Source organism: Balaenoptera acutorostrata, chromosome 5 (assembly GCF_949987535.1).
Source record: "Balaenoptera acutorostrata chromosome 5, mBalAcu1.1, whole genome shotgun sequence".
Taxonomy (NCBI): Eukaryota; Metazoa; Chordata; class Mammalia; order Artiodactyla; family Balaenopteridae; genus Balaenoptera; species Balaenoptera acutorostrata.
The window spans coordinates 1,962,672-1,983,134 of record NC_080068.1 but is presented as its reverse complement, the minus strand read 5'-3'; the positions used below and the strand labels follow the sequence as shown (position 1 = coordinate 1,983,134).

The 20,463-nt window shown below is 38.4% G+C and overlaps 1 protein-coding gene across 10 annotated transcripts in view; it reads right to left on the bottom strand.

Moving 5' to 3' along the window:
• The window catches only part of GRIA2 (glutamate ionotropic receptor AMPA type subunit 2), a 164,772-nt gene that overhangs the window by 14,624 nt on the left and 129,685 nt on the right, over positions 1–20,463 (bottom strand). The gene's annotated exons all lie outside the window — the stretch shown is intronic.

Sequence of the window (20,463 nt, the reverse complement as noted above, 5' to 3'; positions counted from 1 at the left end):
GTACTAAAGTGTTCTACTAATACATCTTATTTATTACCCATATGTGCACACAGGCATATAATGTGAATTGATAAAGCAAGAGGAAGAGCAAGTGGTCCCCTATGGTCACGTCTTTTATTTTTAATAGAGTTACTCAATTAACCCATTTAAGGTCTATAGTGAACAGATATCTTGAGTATCATCAGTGTTTGACAAAATAGCTCATATTATGCTTGTGGATTAAATGGAGAGTTATGGCTATCAGAATTAGATAGGCTTATAATTAAAATATCAGTCACACCCAAAGAGTATTGGTTATTAATTAACATGCAAATACTGAGCTGAAGGGAAACTTTTGTTACAGCACTGATTCCATACATAGCCCCACTGTGTTCAGCGTTTCAGTCAATTTGGATGAATACATAAATGACAAATGCTTCAAAGTTTCAGATATTTATATAATAGATAACAGAATCAATATTTCAATTTTATGGGCTTGGGCAAATAAGCCAAAATCCAAGGTAAAATTTAACAAGGATGAAGACAATATCCGACGCGTGGTTTCAATCAACTGCATACTCACAGAATGAAAGACATGAGGCTAAACAAAATTCACCTTAAAATCACCCAGGTTTTCAGTAAGCAACACTTTTAGGGCAAGCTATTAGTATGCTACAGTTACCACAAAAGCTAATAGACTTGAGGGTTTTAAATGGAATCAAGTCTAGGTAACAGAGCTGTAACTTCAAATACCCTGAGGGCCAAGAAGGAAATGTGAGTGAGTGAAACAGACAGGAAGGGGGTAGTATAGAATGGTGTGTCTGTAGTAACTGGAGAGTCATTCTCTAGCTAAAGGCATTCTTTGTTTTTTTTCCCTCCTTTTAAAAAAAGAAAATGTAAACACTATGTTGCCAAAGAACACAAGTGTTCAGGTTGAAATTGGTCTGAAATCTGAATTGTCAGATTCTGGCTAAAATCCTTTCTAGTTAGAAAAAGTCACACACCATGTCTAGACACCACACTTTAAGAATAATACTGGAAATTCCCTGGCTGTCCAGTGGGTAGGACTCCACATTCTCACTGCCGATGGCCCAGGTTCAATCTCTGGTCGGGGAACCAAGATCTCACAAGCCACGTGGTGGGAACGAAAAAAAAAAAAGAATAATACTGAGAAACCTACATTTAAAAGGTAAAGATATAGAATGAAGGGTTTGAAAACATAATTCAGAATTCTTAGGCTGGGTAATGGGAAAATTTAAGGAAGAGATGATAGTTATTTCCATGTATTTGATTCATCGGTATTATGAAAATGAAAGCAATTACTAAAGTCAGAATTAGGACCAGTATATGAAAATACTTAGGAGGCAAGTTTTAGTTCCAAAGATCTTGCTAAAAACTCTAACAATGAAAACTGCAACAAAGTGGAATTGGATGTTAGCTGTCTGAGATTACCAAGGATAAGAAATAAGTTCTTCTTCAATGTGGGATTTGCTCCTAAAACACGTTGATTGAACTTCCTTAACCTCAACAACAAGAATAGAGTGTTTTAAGTGTGGAATTTTTAAAGCAATTAAAAGATGTAGGCAATTACGGGCAAATTTGGGTTCTGTTGGCTCACTATTCTAATCTAAAAGGGTTTGCGATTTTTTGTTGTTGTTTTGAACACGTTTTCGGGGGAGCATAGTGGTTTTGAGAAACACCGCTCTACACCCTTTGCACTGTACCCTACAACAAGCTAATATTACTCTAGCAAATATTTCTACAGATCCTGCTGGAGGTTTCAGAGTGTTGTTTCAGCACTCTGAGGTTATAAAAAGAAAATAAGGAAGTCCCAATACAAGGACTCAATTTCTTCTAATAATTTTATTTAAGAAAATTGGATTTTAGGGGGGAAACTTTTAATGTGGCTAGTATATTATAATCTAGTATTATAATACAGTTGACCCTTGAACAATTCAGGGGGTTAGTGGCACTGATTTTGATTTTTAAATAAGCAAACAAGCAAAAAATCTTGGAAGTTAAGGGAAGTAACATAAACAACGAAATGGCAGCAAAAGTTACGGAGTACCCACGAAAATACAGTTCATATACACGAGACATGTTGGGTCCCTTAGTTCATCAGTATCAGTAAAAATTTCTTTAGTAAGTCAAAGATACAGTATTTTCTACCTTTCTTACTCTCAAATGTCGCATTACTAACCCAATTTGGGAAGTTTATTGTATTTTGAAATAAACATTTTAAAGACGCTGAAATAAATCATTCAGATAAAAAGATCAAAGTTATTTCATTATTAAGGTATTGCCTTGCCTATAAAAGGATTTAGCTTAAGTCCCCATTCTTTGGCCATGCCAAGAATGAAACACTAGTAAGAAAACTAGTTGGAGCAACATAGTATAGGACAATGACTTTATACTTGAGTAACTTCATATATGTACGAGGACACTAGCCATGTTAAATGTAAACGATATTACATACATTAAATACAGTTGACCATTGAGCACCTAGGTTTGAACTATGAAGGTCCACTTGTTAGCAGATTGTTTTTCACTAAATGCGTACTACAGTACCACAGGATCCGAGCTTGGTTAAATCTGCAGATGCAGAACCTTGGATTCAGAGGGCAGACTGTAAAGTTATATGTGGATTTTCAACGGTGCGGGGTCAGAGCCACTAACCCCCTGAATTGTTCAAGGATCAGCTGTATATACTATATTATAATATAGTAGCCACCTTAAAATTTCTATGCATTTATATGTATATATCAGCATATTCATGCCTGCCTCTAATTTTATTTTAATACTAATATGCAAAATTTATATTTAATCTTAAGCAATAATTTTTAAGAAGCAACATCAACCGTAAGATTAGAAGTTCTTATAAATTTAAAATTTTAAATACCGCAAAACATTTCCTACTAACATAGGTTCTTCACTTAGTTTTTGTTTTTTGTGTGTGTCTTATCTAGGGGCAGGTTTTGGGGTTTTTTTTTCAATTATGTAAAAAAAATACATGGTATGAAATCTACCTTTATAACAAATTTGTAAGTATACAATATAGAATTGTTAAGTACATACACATTGTTGTACAGGAGATTTCTAGAACTTTTTCATTTTGAACGACTGATACTTTTCCCACTGAAGACTCTCCATCGCCCCACCTCCAGCCCCTGGGGACCGCCATTCTCTTTTCTACTTCAGTGGGTGTGACTACTTCAGATGCCTCATGTAGTGGAATCTTACGGTATTTGTCGTTCCGTGACTTGCTTATTTCACTTAGCATGACGCCCTCAAGCCTCATCCATATTAAAGCTTCTTTTTTTTCTTTAAGGCTGAATAATATTCCACTGAGTAATAGACCACATTGTCCTTATCTCTTCATCCATGGATGGACATTTAGGTTGTTTCCTTCTCTTGGCTATTGTGAATAACACTACAATGAATGTGGGAGTGCAAATATCTCTTCAAGATGCTGATTTTAACTATTTTGGATAAATATCCAGGAGTGGGATTGCTGAATCATGGGATGGTTCTATTTTTAACTTTTTGAGGAAACTCCACGCTGTTTAACATAGGGACTGCACATTTTGTATTCCCATCAACAGTGCACAAGAGTTTGAATTTCTACACATCCTTACCAACACTTGTTATTTTTTTCTTTTTTTAAAAAAATTATTTATTTTAAATTTATTTATTTTTGGCTGCGTTGGGTCTTCTTTGCTGCGTGTGGGCTTTCTCTAGTTGCGGCGAGCAGGGGCTACTCTTCGTTGCGGTGCGCGGGCTTCTCATTGTGGTGGCTTCTCTTGTTGGGGAGCATGGGCTCTAGGCACGCAGGCTTCAGTAGTTGTGGCTCACGGGCTTCAGTAGTTGTGGCGCACGGGCTTAGTTGCTCTGCGGCATGTGGGATCTTCCCGGACCAGGGCTCAAACCCGTGTCCCCTGCATTGGCAGGCAATTCTTAACCACTGCACCTCCAGGGAAGTCCCTTTTTTCTTTTTTCTAATGGCCATCCTAACTGGTGTGGGGCACTATCTCATTGTGGTGTTGATTTGTATTTCCCCGATGATTAGTGGTATTGAGCATCTTTTCACATAACCTGCTGACCATTTGTTGGCCTTTCGAGAAATGTCCATTCAAGTCCTTTTCCAATTTTTTAATAAGGTTATTAGGTTTTTGCTATTGAGTTGTTAGATATTTTGCATATTTACCTTTATCAGATATATCATTTCCAAATATGTTCCTCCTCTCCATAGTTTGCCTTTCCACTCTGTGGACTGTTTCCTTTGCTGCACAAAAGCTTTTGAATTTAATGCAGTCCACTGGTCTACTTTTGCTTTTGTCACCTGTGCTCTTAGTGTCATAGCCAAGAAATCCTTGCCAGGACCAAAGTCCTGAAGCTTATCCCCTCTGTTTTCCTATAGAAGGCTTACTGTTTCAGATTTTGCTTTTAGATAGTTAATCCATTTTTAGTTGGTTTCTGTGTATGGTATAATACAAGGGTCCTATTTTGTCCTTTTACATATGGATATCCAGTTATCTCAACACTATCATTTCCCCACTGTGGAGTCTTGATGCCTTTGTCAAAGTTCACTTAAACGTACATGCATGGGTTTATTTCTGGGACCTCTCTTCTGTTCCATTGGCCTATAAATGTGTCTTTATGCCAGTGCCATAATGTTTTGATTACTATACCTTTCTAAAATGCTTTGAAGTCAGGGAGTGTAAGGCTTCCAGCTGTGTTCTTGTTTCTCAAGATTGGTTTAGCTATTTCTGATTCTTTGCATTTCCATATGAATTTTAGGAATGTTTTTCTATTTCTGCAAAAAAAAAAAAAAGATTTGATTTTGATAGGGATTGCACTGAATCTTTAGATCACTTTGTGTAGTATGGACATTTTACAATATTAAGTCTTTTAATCCATGAACAAGGGATGTCTTTCCATTTATTGTGTCTTCTTTAATTTCTTTCAGCAATCTTTTGGAGTTTTCAGCATACAAGTCTTTTACCCCCTTGAATAAGTTTATTCTTAAGTATTATATTTTATTCTTTTTGATGCTGTTGTAAATGGGACTTTTTCTTAATTTTCTTATCAGATTGTTCATTGTTAGTGTATAGAAATGCAACTGGTATTTGTATATTGATTTTGTATCCTGCAAATTTACTAAATTTCTAACAGTTTTTTGTGGAATTCTTTGAGTTTTCTATATATAAGATCAAGTCATCTGTGAACAGAGATAATTTTACTTATTTTCCAATTTGGGTGCCTTTTATTTCTTTTTCTTGCCTAATTTCTTTGGCTAGACCTTTCAGTACTATGTTGAATAAAGGTGATAAGAGTAGGCATCCTTGTCTTGCTACTAATTTAGAAGAAAATGTTTCAGTTTCAACACTGAGTATGATGTCAGCCATGGGGTTCATATATGGACTTCATTATGTTGAGGTAATTTCTTTCTATTCCTAGTTTATTGAATGTTTATGTCATGAAAGTGTGTTCAATTATGTCAAATGTTTTTTCTGCATCTACTGAGATGATGATGTGATTTTTATTCTTTATTCTATTATTGTGATAATATCACATCGATTGATTTCCATAGGCTGAAACATCTTTGCATCTCAAAGATTAATCCCACTTGGTCATGGTGTATGATCCATTTAACTTTCTGTTGAATTTGGTTTGCTATTATTTTGCTGAGGATTTTTGCATCTATCTTTATCTGGGATATTTGCCTGTAGTTTTCTTTTCTTGTAGTGTCTTTGTCTGGCATTTCTGGCCTTGTAAAATGAGTTTGGAAGTGTTCCCTCTTCTTCTGCTTTTTGGAAGAATTTGAGAATTGTCATTAATTCTTCTTTAAACGTTTCATAAAATTCTCCAGTGAAGCTGTCTGGTCACTTGCTTTTCTTTATTGGGAGTTTTCTGATTACTGATTCACTTTCCTTACTAGTATAGGTCTATTCAGATTTTCTATTTATTCATGATACAAACTTAGTAGATTGTATGTTTCTAGAAATTTACCCATTTCTTCTAGGTTATCCAGTTTTCGGCATATACTCTTTCACAGTAGTCTCATTTATTTTTAAATTTCTGAGGCATTAGTTATAATGTCTTCCCTTTTATTTCTAATTTTATTTGAATCTTTTCTATTTTCTTCGTAATTATTCTCTACTCTTTTATTTCCCCCTTCACACTGTATGTTATAGATGCCACAAATTATTTTTTATATTGTGTATCCATTAATATATTTGTATAGTTATTTTTATACTTTTATATTTTAACCTCTATACCAGAATTAAAAGAGACTTACATGTCACTGTTACGGCATTTTAGTATTGTGTATTTATCTTCATATGTACCTTTACCAGTGAGCTTTGTACTTACATATGCTTTTGTGTTTCTGTCTAGCATCCTTTCATTTTAACAAGAAGGACCTCCTTTAATATTTCCTGCAAGGCAGGTATAGTATTGATAATTTCTCTCAGCTTTAGTTTATCTGGGAAAGTCTTTATTTCTCCTCAATTTTTGAAGGAGATATATCATTCTTGGTTGACAGTATTTTTTTTTTTTTTCTTTCAGCTCTTTGAATACATCATCTCACTCCCTCTGACCTACAAGGTTTCTGCTGATAAATCTACTAGGAGTCTTACGGGTGCTCGTGTGTATGTGACAGGGCACACTTCTCTTGCTGTTTTAAAAATTCTCACCTTGCCTTTGATACTTGACAATTTGATTGTAATGTTTTTCATTGTAAACTTATTTTGAGTTCCTCCTATTTAAGATTCTTTGTGTTTCGTGAATCTGGATGTCCATTCCCCACCCCACCCCCAGATTTAGAAACAATTTTGACCATTATTTCTTTAAATACACTTTCTGACCCTTTCTCTCTCTCTTCTCCTTCTGAAACTCCCATAATGTGTTTATTGATCCCCTTGACAGTATTCCTTCATAAGCCCCTTAGGCTTTCTTCACATTTTTCATTCTTTGTTTTTTATTGATCCTCGATATTTTCAAATGACTTGTCTTGAGTTTTCTGATTCTTTCTTCTGCTTGACCAAGTCTGATGTTAGCTCCCTTTAGTGAATTTTTAATTCTGTCATTGTAGTCTTCTTCTCCAAAATTTGTTTGGTTCTTTTCTTTATACTTTTTACCTCTTTGTTAATATTCTCAGTTTGCTCATGCATCATTTTCCTGAGCTCTTTGAGCATTTTTGTAACAGTTATTTTGAATTCTTTGTCAGGTAATCCATGTATCTCCATTTTTTTAGGTTGGTTTATGGAGGTTAATTTTTTTCCTTGGGACACATTTTTGTGGTTGTTTTTCATTTGTCTTATAAGTTTATGCTGGGATCTGTGCATTTTAAAAAACAGCCACCTCTCCCAGTCTTTATGGACCAACTTTGTACACGGATAGACCTTCACCAATCAGCCGGGTTTCATATTCTAAAGGCCTCTCAAACATTTTCCGTAGATGTGTTTTCTTTGCACTTGTGTGTGTGAACTCCCAATTAGAAGGATTTGCCAGTATCTTTTTTTCCAAAGCTCATAATCTCTTGCTCCTTCGGTGTCTGTCTGTAGTATTGCAGGTTCTCTAGAGCTAGAATAAGCCTCCGAGCTCTTTTTTATTCTCAGTGGACCCCAGGCTTATAGAGTATGCTGGGTCCAAGTCAGGCAAGACAGAGGCAGTCCCCACAGTACCCCACAAAAGGCCGGAACATCGCATGCACATGCCACTTTTTTCTTCGCCCCCACAAGGGAGTGGCCACCCAGCTGTCCTGGCTTCTCTCTGGTGGACCACAGGTCTCTGAAGCAGCAGCAAACCGTCATCTCCCTCCTGTTCTCAGCAGCCCCCAGACATCTAGCATGTGCCAGGTCCCAGCAGCGCTCTGAAGCAGGCAAGACGGAAACCAGCCCCTTGAAAAGCCAAAGTAATGGATCTACACTCCAACTTGCTCCTTCCTTCCCAAAGGGAAGCTGGGAGTTGGGGGTTTCCCACACTGAGCTGGAGGGGAGGGTCTATGGTGAGGGTGTGCTGGGCCAAACCTTCACCTTTATTCTCAGCAGCCCCCAACCTGTGCCATTTATAATGCTTAGATTCAGGCAAGACAGAGCCCAGTTCCTTTGAAAATTCAGAACCTGAAAATACAGTCAAGTCTTCTCTTTCTCTCCCTAGAGAGAAAAGCCAAGAGCTGGGTGTTTCCTCCCGATGGTCGTATGCTGTGCCAGACAACTACAGCCAGCGAGGCCATGAATTTTCCTACAAGGTTTGACATGGCTGGTTTCACACTCACTTGGTTTGCAGGAGCCTCTTAACTGGTTTCTCACAAAGAGAATCAGTCAATGTATTGCTGCTGAGTCAGGGTCTCTGGGGGGAAAGAGGGTCTGGGTTTGTCCACTACCTTCTGACATCACCCCCTTGGCTCTTTGTTTCCTTAGATGCAATCTTAAAGATCACTTTTGGGGACCCTTACCATATCTGACATTGTTTGATTTCCCCAACTGCCATTTTTTTTTTCTAAAATCTCATTTCTCTGTGAACATAAGTAGCCACCTTCACTAGCAACTTGTTTTTGATCATCACTCAATATGATATAGAGCAAAATTATATGATGGAAATGTGAAGTGTAAATTATATCAAGTTTTCCTTCAAATATCAAAAGTCTAATTAAGGAATTCTCAAGATTTTATCAACAATATTTATATTTAGTTCAGATTTTGATTCCAGTATATTTAAATGATTGCAAAATTCTATTTCTATTCTCTACAGAACTCTTTGACTGCATCTGTTACCATGGCAACTAGTGCAAAATATCCAGTAAAGACAGGCATGATGATTCTTTTACTTAAACACAAAAATAAAGTGAATTGAACACTAAGTCATCTAAAGTACTTGCAGAGGTTTATACTGATATTTATCTTCTCCTACACATCTAAACAGAAATTTTAGAAGAGTTTTGAGATGAGAGACTAATCTCAAATTTCTTCTATTGTTTGAACCTTTGTGGCTGGAATAATTATGCTCATGATCTGATGGTAATGTGAAAGGAGCATGGGAGCATTTTCTCTTTAATATGGGCAACGGCAGACAGCCTCCTGTAATTTGGTAAGAGTCAGATTATCCTTCCAGTGGATAATGTGAGTTCTCATCTCTCCTTTGAGTCACAGGGTGATCTCTAAATGAAGTGACCAGATGGACACAGACATTTGCTGAGAACGGCCATGCAAAGAGGACAAGGACCAAAATGGCATAGTTACTCAAAGAGAAGCTATCATGTTCCACAATAATCATAATTCAGCAAGCAGACATACCCGTTTCTTTCTCCTTCCACTGCACTTTGATCCCAGAAAGGACCATTCAGTATGGACTCTCATACATTTATCTCTGAATTTGGAAACTGCTTAATGAAATGCAAGGTCTTTAAACTGATTTTAAAGGAAACGGTCAAGTCTTATAAAATTTTGACGTTTCTTTCACTGTTAAACCAGCCACTTTTAGCTGAAATGATAGAACACAGACATCCCCCAGCAGCTTAAGCTTAGCTTAAAGACTTAAGTAGCCTTAAGTCTTTAAGAATTCAATACTGGGGGGACCTTCAAGATGGCAGAAGAGTAAGACATCGAGATCACCTCCCTCCTCACAAATACAACAAAAATAAACCTACAAGTGGAACAACTCCCTACAGAACACCTACTGAACGCTGGCAGAAGACCTCAGACCTCCCAAAAGGCAAGAAACTCCCCACGTACCTGGGTCGGGCAAAAGAAAAAGGAAAAACAGAGACAAAAGAATAGGGACAGGACCTGCATCTCTGGGAGGGAGCTGCGAAGGAGGAAAGGTTTACACACACTAGGAGCCCCTTCGCAGGCAGAGACTGCGGGTGGCGGAGGGGGAAAGCTTCAGAGCCACGGAGGAGAGCGCGGCCACAGGGGTGCGGAGGGCAAAGCGGAGAGATTCTCGCACAGAGGATTGGTGCCAACCAGCACTCACCAGCCCGAGAGGCTTGTCTGCTCACCTGCCGGGATGGGTGGGGACTGGGAGCTGAGGCTCGGGCTTCGGAGGTCAGATCACAGGAAGAGGACTGGGGTTGGCTGCATGAACACAGCCTGAAGGGGGCTACTGTGCCACAGCTAGCCGGCAGGGAGTCCCAGAAAAAGTCTGGACCTGCCTAAGAGGCAAAGACCATTGTTTCGGGGTGCGCAAGGAGAGGGGATTCAGAGCGCGGCCTAAACGAGCTCCAGAGACGGGCGCAAGCCGCGGCAATCAGCGCAGACCCCAGAGACAGGCATGAGACGTTAAGGTTGCTGCTGCCGCCACCAAGAAACCTGTGTGCAAGCACAGGTCACTATCCACACCGCCCCTCCCGGGAGCCGGTGCAGCCCGCCACTACCAGGGTCCCGCGACCCAGGGACAACTTCCCCAGTAGAATGCACGGTGTGCCTCAGGCTGGTGCAACGTCACGCTGGCCTCTGCCGCCCCAAGTTCGCCCCGCCCCCTCCGTACCGCTCCCTCCCCCCAGCCTGAGGGAGCCAGAGCCCCTGAATCATCTGCTCCTTTAACCCCGTCCTGTGTGAGCGAAGAACAGATGCCCTCAGGCGACGTACACGCAGAGGCGGGTCCAAATCCAAAGCTGAACCCCGGGAGCTGTGTGAACAGAGAAGAGAAAGGGAAACCTCTCCCAGCAGCCTCAGGAGCAGTGGATTAAAGCTCCACAATCAACCTGATGTACCTGCATCTGTGGAATACCTGAATAGACACCGAATCATCCCAAATTCAGGAGGTGGACTTTAGGAGCAACTGTAGGCCTGGGGTTTGCTTTCTGTGTTGAATTTGTTTCTGGTTTTATGCTTATCTTAGATTAGTTTTTAGTACTTATTATCATTGCAGATTTCTTTATTGGTTTGGTTGCTCTATATCTTTTTTTTTCTTCCTTTTTCCCTTTTTGTGAGTATGTGTATGCTTCTTTCTAGGATTTTGTCTGTTTAGGTTTGCTTTTACCATTTGTCCTAGGGTTCTGTCTTTGTTTTTTGTTTTGTTTTGTTTTTTGTCTTTCTTCCTTTTATTATGAGCCATGTGGCTGGCAGGGTCTTAGTGCTCTGGCCAGGTGTTGGGCCTGAGCATCTGAGGTGGGAGGGCCGAGTCCAGGACACTGGGCCACCAGAAACCTCCCAGCCCCACGTTATGTCAATCAGCGAGAGCTCTCCCAGAGATCTTCGCCTCAACACTACGACCCAGCTCCACCCAAAGGCCAGCAAGCTCCAGTGCTTGAGGCCCCATGCCAAACACCAAGCAAGACAGGAACACAACCCCACCCATTAGCAGAGAGGTTGCCTAAAGTCATACTAAGTTCACACACACACCAAAACACACCACCGGCTGGAGCCCTGCCCACAAGAAGGACAAGATACAGACCCACCCACCAGAGGACAGGCACCAGTCCCCTCCACCAGCAAGTTTACACAAGCCACTGAACCAACCCCACCCACTGGGGGAAGACACCAAAAACATCGGGAACTACGAACCTGCAGCCTGCAAAAAGGAGACCCCAACCACACTAAGTTAAGCAAAACGAGAAGACAGAGAAACACACAGCACATGAAGGAGCAAGGTAAAAACCCACCAGACCAAACAAATGAAGAGGAAATAGGCAGTCTACCTGAAAAAGAATTCAGAGTAATGATGGTAAAGATGATCCAAAATCTTGGAAATAGAATGGAGAGAATACAAGAAATGTTTAACAAGGAACTAGAAGAACTAAAGAGCAAACAAACAATGATGAACAACACATTTACATGTCATTTACAGATGACATGATACTATACATAGAGAATCCTAAAGATGCTACCAGAAAACTACTAGAGCTAATCAATTAATTTGGTAAATTTGCAGAATACAAAATTAATGCACAGAAATCTCTTGCATTCCAATACACTAACAATGAAAAATCTGAAAGAGAAATTAAGGAAACACTCCCATTTACCATTGCAACAAAAAGAATGAAATACCTAGGAATAAGCCTACCTAAGAAGACAAAATACCTGTATGCAGAAAACTATAAGACACTGATGAAAGAAATTAAAGACGATACAAACAGATAGAGAGATATACCATGTTCTTGGATGGGAAGAATCAACATTGTGAAAATGACTATACTACCCAAAGCAATCTACAGATTCAATGCAATCCCTATCAAACTACCAATGGCATTCTTCACAGAATTAGAACAAAACATTTTACAATTTGTATGGAAACACAAAAGACCCCGAAGAGCCAAAGCAATCTTGAGAAAGAAAAACGGAGTTGGAGGAATCAGGCTCCATGACTTCAAATTACACCACAAAGCTACAGTAATCAAGGCAGTATGGTACTGGCACAAAAACAGAAATATAGATCAGTGGTACAGGATAGAATGCCCAGAGATAAACCTACACACATATGGTCACCTTATTTTTGATAAAGGAGGCAAGAATATACAATGGAGAAAAGACAGCCTCTTCAATAAGTGGTGATGGGAAAACTGGACAGCTACATGTAAAAGAATGAAATTAGAACACTTCCTAACACCATACACAAAAATAAACTCAAAATGGATTAAAGACCTAAATGTAAGGCCAGACACTATAAAACTCTTAGAGGAAAACATAGGAAAAACACACTTTGACATAAACCACAGCAAGATCTTTTTTGACCCACCTCCTACAGTAACAGAAATAAAAAGAAAAATAAACAAATGGGACTTAATTAAACTTAAAAGCTTTTGCAGAGCAAAGGAAACCATAAACAAGACAAAAAGACAACCTTCACCTCCGTGGTTAAATTTATTCCCAGGTATTTTATTATTACTGGTACAATTGTAAATTTTTTTTCTTAATTTCTCTGATAGTTTGTTATTAGTGCAGAGAAAAATAACAGATTTCTGTATATTAATTGCATATACTTCAATAAAAATAAAAACAATATACAAATGGGACCTAATTAAACTTAAAAGCTTTTTTGCACACCAAAGGAAACCATAAACAAGACGAAAAGACAACATTCACAATGGGAGAAAATATTTGCCAATGAAACAACAGACAAAGGGCTAATCTCCAAAATATACAAACAGCTCATGGAGCTCAATATCAAAAACACAAACAATCCAGTTAAAAAGTGGGAGGAAGACCTAAATAGACATTTCACCAAGGAAGACATACAGATGGCCAAGAGGCACATGAAAAGATGTTCAACATCACTAATTATTAGAGAAATGCAAATCAAAACCACAATGAGGTATCATCTCACACCAGTCAGAGCGGCCATCATCAAAAAATCTACAAACAATAAATGCTGGAGAGGGTGTGGAGAAAAGGGAAGACTCTTGCACTGTTGGTGCGAATGTAAATTGATACAGTCACTATGGAGAACAGTATGGAGGTTCCTTAAAAAACTAAAAACAGAACTACCATATGACCCAGCAAACCCACTACTGGGCATGTACCCTGAGAAAACCATGATTCAAAAAGAGTCATGTACCACAATGTTCATTGCAGCTCTATTTACAATAGCCAGGACATGGAAGCAACCTAAGTGTCCAACGACAGGTGAATGGATAAAGAAGATGTGTCACATATATACAATGGAATATTACTCAGCCATAAAAAGAAACGAAACTGAGTTATTTGCAGAGAGGTGGATGGACCTAGAGTCTGTCATACAGAGTGAAGTAAGTCAGAAAGATAAAAAACAAATACTGTATGCTGACACATATATATGGAATCTAAAAAAAAAAAATGGTTCTCATGGACCTAGGGGCGGGACAGGAATAAAGACGCAGACGTAGAGAATGGACTTGAGGACACGGGGAGGGGGAAGGGTAAGCTGGGACAAAGTGAGAGAGTGGCATGGACATATATGCACTACCAAATGTAAAATAGATAGCTAGTGGGAAGCAGCCGCAGAGCACAGGGAGATCAGCTCGGTGCTTTGTGACCACCTAGAGGGGTGGGATAGGGAGGGTGGGAGGGAGACGGAAGAGGGAGGCGATATGGGGATATATGTATACATATAGCTGATTCACTTTGTTATACAGCAGAAACTGACACACCACTGTAAAGCAATTAAACTCCAATAAAGTTGTTAAAAATAAATAAATGAACTTTGGCTACTGTCTCACACCATATCAAATATCAGTACTAGATGGATTGTATGCCTAATGTGAATGGTAAAACAAGCTTTTAGTAGACATTAAGAACATCTTCATAATATTGGGGCAAAGATTTATTAAACAGGACACAAAAATCCTTAACCACAAAAGAAAAGATTGGTATATTGGACTTCATAAAAATTAGTGCTTTCTGGTCTTCAGAGGTCACCATTTGGAAAGTGGAAAAGCAAACCAAAGAGAAGGTGTGTATAATAATACATCAGACCGAAAACTCATATCATTAAAATATAAAGAAGCCCAGCAAATCAATAGGAAAAAGACAGACAACCCAATAAATATGAACAAGTGACTTGAACAGGCACTTAACAGGTGAAAATTTCCAAATGGTTAATAAAGATATAAAAAGGTATTCCATATATCATTACTTCTCAGATAGATGCATATTAAAACCACAGTAAAATACACACTCACCATAATGGATAAAACCACAAGGAAATACACACTTGCCAGAATGGCTAAAACTAATAAGGCTCATGGTACCTAGTACTTCTGAGGAGGTAGAGCATCTGGAACTCTCATACATTGTTGCTGGGAGTCTAAATTGTTACAACCGCTATTGAAAACTATTTGGCAATATCTTCCACAGCTAAATATGCATCCATCCTATAATTTAGTAGTTTTATTCTTATGTATAAACCCAGGAGAAATGAGTGCATGTGTGCACTGAAAGATATGTACAGGAATGTTCACGGCAGCTTTAGACATAAAAGCCAAAAATTATACGCAGCCCAAATGTCCACCAATGGTAGAATGGATCAATTATAATATACTTATCTGATGGAATACTACAGAGTAATAAAAGAAAGAGCAAACTATTGTTATTGTTCCATGCAACAACATAAGTGAATTTCACAGACATTATGATGATCAAATAAAACCAGACACGAAGACTACGGACTGTATAATTCCATTTACAGGAAGGGCAAGAACAGACAACAGCAGAATACTTTGGTGACAGAAGTCAGAAGAGTGGCTATGTCTGAGTGTGGACCGGGAGCCTCCTCCTGATCTAAGTGATGGTTATATGGGTGCACATATATGTAAAAATTCACTGAGCTGTCACTTAAGATCTGGGCGCTTTATACATCATACTGCATTAAAAATATGATCACTGAAAAAAAAAAATTCAATACTGTCCTCAGATGCTGTGTGGAATGGTGAGAACATTTAAAATGCCAGAGAAAGACAACTGCCAAGCAGGGAGCAAATGATTTGAACTTGTCCTGGATTATCTAGAGAAGTCTTGGACATGCAGAATTGTCCGCTGTGCAGACTTTCATGACGAATCAAGCTCCCCAAAAAACTAAGGGAGAAAAATCTGTAATAATATGACTAACCACATCAGAGAGACTTAGAACATATCCATTTAGTGCTGTTTGTTGCTAATTTATTCACATTCAGCATTGATTTAGTACTGAGTGTTTTAGAAACTATTTAAAGAGTTAAGCATGACTGAAGGATCTGTAAAGGGTCTATTTTGATATTAGTAACATACATATAGTCAACTATACCCACTTCATCTCCATAATATTTGAAAGATATAATATATGTATGTATATGTATTCATGTATTTAAAGCTAGGAAATATGTGTATGTATTTGTACATTTATATATACAAAGCTAGGTATATATACATATTTCTACCCACACAGAAATAGGTGATATATAGGAAACTATGGCAGAAAAATCTTTAGCTATACCAGAAATAAATAAGTATGAAGAGCCACCACAAATTAGTGAAATCTGTTCTATAAAATATCAGTAAGGAAATCATGTTTGCATTATTGCTAAACACAAGAGATAAGTGGAACAAAATGTAACTATAATGAAATAGCACTTAATGCAGCTCTATAAGGAAGCTGCTACAATGGTTAAAACATTTTTATTTACAAATATATTGCAATCAATATTTTACATATGAATGTAAATAAGTGTATCTTATGTTAGAGAAGGAATTGGAAAAAAAAGGTTGCTGTCTTTAGAAGGATAAATTATTGTAATTCTCTTGTATTTGTGGTTATTATATGGTAAAGGAAAATTTCAAACCAGTCTTTTCAGTCAGGTAAGGCACACCTGCATTAATACTATGTATTTATCTATCATTTATCCTCTCTGGAAACTCTGTGAAAAGTCTACAGTGCTGGATAACAATATGGATTATTATGGATTATTATCTGACTAAATCGCTCTTCTGAGAAGGGCATAATTAACTTCATTTAATGAGAAGGGGAATACCTTTATTTTGACCATATTTTAGAATCTCTTCCTTCCAACGCCAGCATGATTAAAGGAGACCATATACTCAGAGACACACTGAGTAAGATAAACAGATTGCAGCGTGGGATTTAGGACAGGCATGAAGTACTTCCTTTTTGCAAGTTACTACTTTTTGTTTCGTGGATTGACAGGCCAATGATAGGTTTATTTATAAAGCCATTTTCTATTCCCCACATTGAAGTTTCTGTAGGAACATAATGCACATAGTTCTTATAAAATCATCTTCTGCTCATCTAATTCAAGATCTGTCCTCTTTTATTGAGAGAAGAAATTATCAAAATGTGAAAGTCTAAAAATAGTGGTGTATAATTGATAGCCTAATTCTTTCTTAATTATAGGTGTGTTACAGTGACGCTATAATTAGGCAACACCAGCAGCTCCAAAATGAGTCAGACTTTATCATTCACTCTATACGAGGATGTACACGGGTTCTGTGAGCAGAAAACTCTGGAAAAGGAAGATGCAGGGTCTATTCCTAGCACCTCTCGTTGGTTACAAGATCGTCCCCTATTTACTCTCTCTAGCACAACAAAGTAAATATTCCATTCATATTTGTTTTACTGATTATCACTTAAAGAACATATAGATTTTTAAATTAGAAAATTTACAGCTTAAATTGGAATTCTAAAACTAATGCACACACGCTGACTTCCCTAAAACAATATTAATGTAACCCATAATTATTAAATTATGTACCTGAAATGTGATCTAAAAAATCTTTAGATTTAAATGGAGTAATTATCATCTTACGATGACAAAACAGATTCCTATAAGTGAGATGAAATATTCTTCTTATAATTTGATATAAGATGTTTTCATCCCTTCAAAGATGTATCTTTAGGAAACATTAGTTAATACTGAGACAAAACACTAGGCTCTCAGAACTCCGAATTCTGTTTTAAAACTGGCCCTTTAATCTCTAAATGGTCTTAAACAAGTTATTTTTCCATCTTTTAGCTAGTTATACATTTTTAAAATTCAGACAGTGACTACCTTCTCAAATCAGTTTCTCCAAAGGCTAAATCCAAAGCTCTTGCTGTGATAAAATCAGAAAGTTGACTTGATAGACACATTGATAGTAGAAAGTTTAAAATAATATAAATGATAAAACCCCTCTTCATAAGCAGCATAAGAAACAAAAAGCTATCAGTAAAGCCAAATTAAGCCATATTAGGAAACATAAGATAACTGTTAGAACGTTAAGTATTAGCAACTGGTAAAAGCTGTGTCTTCCACGTGTAGTTAGCTGTCTCGGGCTTGAGAGTAAGTATTAAACATAAGAGACAGCCAGAGAACAAAAGGCACAGAACCTGTCCTAGTCTGGGGCCAGCCCATTCCCTCTGCATCCCCACTCCTGGAGGACCGGGCACCACGATGGCCGATCTCCCATCGCTCACCCTGTCCTGCACCCACCTTCCAGGAGCCCCAAACGCCCCTAAGGTTAAAGGACAGTTGAGAGAGAGGACGACCCAAGTGTGTGGTGAATGTTAATTTTAGGAACAGAAGCAAGGAGCGTTTCCTTTGCACCTCTTTCCACCCTAAGCTTAGAAATTCAACCAGACTACAACCAGTAGACAGATTGTGGTATATAACCTAGGTTTTAAGGGGAAAAAAATGTCAATGAAAATCAATTATATTTTGCCTTTATAATGTCTATGAATTAGCTTCATCTCATCCAATACGTTTGGAATAACACTCTATAAAGAGAAATTCTTTTTTTTACAAAAGGGAACTTGTTATCCAATTTCCATATACTAAAGCAATAAACTCTGTGGGGAAAGGTATGAGACGCGATGGCTACTGCAAAGCCAGAGTACCCCTGAAAACACCTCTGAGAGTCAGAAGCAAAATTAAGATTGCCCTCACTATTGTCATCGTGGTACCCAATTATCCAACATTAATACAGTTAGAAAAACTATTCAAAATTACTCAATTTAGCAGCACCTTTTTATTGAATCCAACTTTTAAAGAATCATACCTTTTGTACATACTTTCCCAAATCACAGCCATGCCATGCTTTAATGGAGGAATTAACAGGCAAGCTCCTATTCACTTTGGTGATGTGTGCTGTTCCATTAGCCTCCCTTCACTGGTACAAACAGAATCAACAGTGTGGCTTTTAAGTACTTCTGAGCCCACACCTTCCTTCTTTAGATAAGAAGCTGACTGTTACGCTATGGCACTGAGATCTAGCCAAGGTCATGCGTCAACAATTCCGTCTGAAGGTATATTGAGAGGAACCGTGAGGCCCTGTCTGGATTTCCACCATTATACTTCTCTAACATGATGCAAGCAAACACGGAGGTGACCGAAACAGAGCATGAGAGCAGCGAAGTAAATCCGGAGGAAGGAAGGAAAAACAGTGTACGGAAAGCACTCTTCAGGAGTAAAAGTCTCAGCGCACTTGTTATCTGCTAGAATTTGGTCAAATCCTCACATTTATCCGAGCTTAAATTGAATAACGCACAGCATGCAAACAAAAGTGATCGCCCCAACTGTCAGACAGAAATACTGTGAGATTCAGAGATGATGCATAAGAAACTGCTTTGGGAAGCGATACTCATAAAAGTTATCAGGTTGCCTAAATACTCACATCACTTCTCTGTTGTTCTAGGGAAGGAAAGCAGCACGATCCTACATAGGCGAGTGGCACCCCACCGATGTGTCAGCGTGTGCGCACGCGTGCGCGTACGCGTGCGTGTGTGTGTGCGCTGCACATGGGGACCATGGCCTCCATGGGGTTACTGAGCTGAAACACAAGAGTAGCAGTATCCTTTGCCCAGAGTCACACAGCCTTCTCACCCTGTCTCCTGGGGAATTTGCATATTCTAATCATGAAATCTTGGCATCCCGCTGATTAAGGCACGTGTTTCTGTGATCGAATTCAGGTACACTGAAAAGCTCTGAGATCCTTAACGTGCAGTTGCTGAGAACAGTTGGTCCTCTTGTTGTCCAAACAAGCTAATGAGAGTAACTCTCAACAGACAGAGTCTGGAAACAATTAAGGTTATTTTAATCAATATGAGGAGCACTAAGTAAACCATGATCTAACAAGTCTCTGCCTCATTCATAGGTCTCATTTACTTCAAGAGCGCGGAATACCAATAAAATATACCAGTAAAATGAAAGCAAGCCCTATCGGGACACAAACAATTTAAAAATGTTTCAAACTACTTCTAATTGAGAATCATGCAATATTCTAATTTATTTTAATAGGTCCATTGTTATGATCAGACTAGAGCACTGTGTTATATTAAGAGTATTGCAACTATTTTCAGAAGTAGCAGTAAATTGCCATTAGTAACAAATCTGCATTACAACATTCATATCATCAAAGTCAAAGTACCCGCTGACAGATGGACCACGCTCTCAGCTTACGTCGCGGTACCTAGTGGAGGAGTCAAGGTCCTGCCCACCCCACATACAGCCAAGTTATTTTCTGTTGTCAGCTGTCTGACAACACCACTTTTTCTCCCATGATATCTGGAGCACAACTGATGTTATTTGGAAAAGAGACCAGTGGCAATGCAGAAGGAGACAGTCTTCAAATTACAGTCTACTACTTCAACTGGAAGTTGAAAGTCCTAACCCTAATTCAGAAGTAAACTGGCCTGGATCTCACTCAAACTTAGGCACACTCAAAGATGGATTATCAGAGATCATCATATGCCACGTATTTGGCTTAATGCCAATACCAAAGTTTATCTGCTATATTTAAGCATTTTCATAGAATGAGTTCTTATACAGAGATAGTAGTATAATGAAAGAAAGTTATACCAACATCAGCCTCTGGACTGGTGCCCATAAACAGGGACCATAATAAGGCCACAGATCTTTTAAAAACTAAAATACGTTTAATAGACACACCGTAATTATGATTCCCATTTTAAAAGTCGAGAAGTTGAAGGCCTTTGTTAGCCTTTTCTTGGCGGCTTTAACAGAAAGTTTGGAATTTCCACATATGAACACAATCTGTTTCCTGACTTAGAATTAACATAACGGATTGGAAAGTGAGTTTT